Consider the following 4101-nt stretch of genomic DNA (forward strand, 5'->3'; position numbering starts at 1 on the left):
CACACACACACACACACACACACACACACATTCGTAATCTGACCCGTTTTCAAAGAGTTTCTATATCAGAAATTTGGGGTTTCTTTCAAACAAATTGTCCATAAAGATAACGTGGATGGTTCCCTACGACGCTCTTCACAAGTTAAATAAATGATCAGTTCACTACTTTCACTGAATTTGGGTTTTTTATTCAATTTTATAACATTTAAAGAAAAAAATATGGATAGAAGAATTTTGAAAAAAAGTGACAAAAAAAGTGACAAAAAGTGACAAAAAAGTGGCAAAAAAAGTGACAAAAAGTGACAAAAAAGTGACAAATGTAAAAAAATAAATGATTAAGGTTTAAAAAAAAACACAAAAACTTCAAAAGACTCAAAAGAAGTCGACAAACATTGAAAAAAGTGACAAAAACATTGTGAAAAAGCCACAAAAGCGTCAAAAAGACGACCAAAACGTTGATAAAAAGGTTTTTCATTTAAAATGTTTACTCAGAAAAACCAAAAGCTGCAGACCAACGGGAAGACAACACGAACAGGATTACTTTACTGATGTACTGTAGTCAGACGTTTCATTATGTACTTTACTGATGTACTGTAGTCAGACGTTTCATTGGGTACTTTACTGATGTACTGTAGTCAGACGTTTCATTGGGTACTTTACTGATGTACTGTAGTCAGACGTTTCATTATGTACTTTACTGATGTACTGTAGTCAGACGTTTCATTGGGTACTTTACTGATGTACTGTAGTCAGACGTTTCATTATGTACTTTACTGATGTACTGTAGTCAGACGTTTCATTGGGTACTTTACTGATGTACTGTAGTCAGACGTTTCATTGGGTACTTTACTGATGTACTGTAGTCAGACGTTTCATTATGTACTTTACTGATGTACTGTAGTCAGACGTTTCATTGGGTACTTTACTGATATAGTGTAGTCAAACGTTTCATTGGGTACTTTACTGATATACTGTAGTCAAACGTTTCATTGGGTACTTTACTGATATACTGTAGTCAAACGTTTCATTGGGTACTTTACTGATATAGTGTAGTCAAACGTTTCATTGGGTACTTTACTGATATACTGTAGTCAAACGTTTCATTGGGTACTTTACTGACGTACTGTATTCAAACGTTTCATTGGGTACTTTACTGACGTACTGTAGTCAAACGTTTCATTGGGTACTTTACTGACATACTGTAGTCAAACGTTTCATTGGGTACTTTACTGATGTACTGTAGTCAGACGTTTCATTGGGTACTTTACTGATATACTGTAGTCAGACGTTTCATTGGGTACTTTACTGATGTACTGTAGTCAGACGTTTCATTGGGTACTTTACTGATATACTGTAGTCAGGCGTTTCATTGGTACTTTACTGATATACTGTAGTCAGGCGTTTCATTGGGTACTTTACTGATATACTGTAGTCAGGCGTTTCATTGGGTACTTTACTGATATACTGTAGTCAGACGTTTCATTGGGTACTTTACTGATGTACTGTAGTCAAACGTTTCATTGGGTACTTTACTGATGTACTGTAGTCAGACGTTTCATTGGGTACTTTACTGATGTACTGTAGTCAGACGTTTCATTGGGTACTTTACTGATGTACTGTAGTCAGACGTTTCATTGGGTACTTTACTGATGTACTGTAGTCAGACGTTTCATTGGGTACTTTACTGATGTACTGTAGTCAAACGTTTCATTGGGTACTTTACTGACGTACTGTATTCAAACGTTTCATTGGGTACTTTACTGATATACTGTAGTCAAACGTTTCATTGGGTACTTTACTGATATACTGTAGTCAAACGTTTCATTGGGTACTTTACTGATGTACTGTATTCAAACGTTTCATTGGGTACTTTACTGACGTACTGTAGTCAAACGTTTCATTGGGTACTTTACTGACATACTGTAGTCAAGCGTTTCATTGGGTACTTTACTGATATGCTGTAGTCAAGCGTTTCATTGGTGCTTTACTGATATACTGTAGTCAAGCGTTTCATTGGGTACTTTACTGATGTACTGTAGTCAAGCGTTTCATTGGGTACTTTACTGATGTACTGTAGTCAAACGTTTCATTGGGTACTTTACTGACATACTGTAGTCAAACGTTTCATTGGGTACTTTACTGACATACTGTAGTCAAACGTTTCATTGGGTACTTTACTGATGTACTGTAGTCAAACGTTTCATTATGTACTTTACTGATATACTGTAGTCAAACGTTTCATTATGTACTTTACTGATGTACTGAAGCAGAACCCTATTTCACCGTCACTGGCTGACATCTGAACCCTGAAGGACCAGGATGACATCACACCAACAACTAGACTCAGCAAAAACAGAAAGGTCCCTTTTTCAGGACTCTGCCACTTAAAGCCCCAGTGTGTGACGTGTGTAGTTGTTCATTCTCTAAATCTGTGTTGCCCTTCACCAACTCGTCCTTCTTCATGAATATTTACCTCCACCATCAATTCAGAGGATTCCTATTGGCTGAAATGTAACATTAGCGTTAGCATGAACTGAGGTAGACGCTCCATATTCATGCTGCATCTAGGGGGAGGGGGGTTGTTCATGTTGTACTATGTTGTGTATTTTGTGTGTTTGTGGTGTCTTGCAGGACGATGGCAGGTCAGATGAAGAGTTGGAGGACTCTGAGGCTCCTGATCCTCTTCAGCCTCCTCATCCTCACTCAACAGTTTGGTGAGAAACATTTTACTTTTTAACAACACACACACACACACACACGCACGCACACACATGCACACACACGCACACACACACACACACACACACACACACACACACACACACACACAGACACACACACACACACACACACACACACACACACACACACACACACACACACACACACACACACACACACACACACAGACACACACAGACACACACAGACACACACACGCACACACACACACACACACACACACACACACACACACACACACACACACACACACACACACACACACACACACACACACTCTCAACAGTTTGGTGAGAAACATTTGACTTTTTAACGACCTCGAGTTGTGTTCAGGCTCTCTTTTCTTCTAAAGGTCCTTAAACACTGAGTCTGAATCTTTCGTCTGTGTTTTGGTTTATTTTTTATCTAAACGGAGTGGAGAAGCAGCGAGGAGGATCAAGTCGTCCTCTCTCATCTTAAAAAGTGTTAAAGAAACAGGAAGCATTGGCTCCACCTAGAGCCCGACGGATGAAGGACTTTTAAGGCCGATATCGATCCGATATTTCCATATATGTAGTAATTCATGAGTCCTCACTAAAATAATATGACATGATATGATGTCATATTATTGTCACAACAGAACATCAAAATATATTAAAGTTGTGATTAATAAAATGTATAAAAATACAAACTTAAGATATGAAACTGAAAGGGTTAAACAACTGTCCTACGTCCTGTTCTCCTCCATCAGGGACCATGTTGGAAAAAAGTGTTCATCGCTTTGACATGTTATCCTTTTGTCTTTCTATATCCATAAATAAACCAAACCAGTGATGCCAGCAGGGACGTTGTAGAGCGCCCTCTGGTGGACAAACTATGCAATGCCGACACTCAGAACATGGTTGAAGGGGCTTTCGTCTGTTTTTATTTTATTTATAACTATAAATGCTGATACCAATAGTTTGGAAAATGGCGATATATCGGCGGGCTCTAGCTCCATCCCATCCTGAGATTGGTCCACCTCCTTATCAACGAGCTGCAGGTTAATATTAGGGCTGTCAAACGATTCATTTTTTTAATCGCGATTAATCCCATATTGTATCACATGATTAAAATGCTATTATTTTGCATTTCAGAACAGTTTTTAAGTCCATATTAACAACAGGAAAGCCGTTCTCACCAGAGGATCTTGATTGGGAATCAAATGAATGCAAATAGAGTGACTTTATGAACTTGATTTTAAGATTTGTAATTATTTATTTACTGTAAACAAAAGAAAAATGTGTGAATCTGTCATTATTGCACAACTCCTCCAAGTCCCGAACTAAAACCTAAAGATCCTATCTGTCCTTACCAGAGTCCATCTAGTGTTTAGTAACT

The sequence above is a fragment of the Sander vitreus genome, unplaced genomic scaffold (genome assembly GCF_031162955.1).
Source record: "Sander vitreus isolate 19-12246 unplaced genomic scaffold, sanVit1 ctg478_0, whole genome shotgun sequence".
In the NCBI taxonomy this organism is placed as follows: Eukaryota; Metazoa; Chordata; class Actinopteri; order Perciformes; family Percidae; genus Sander; species Sander vitreus.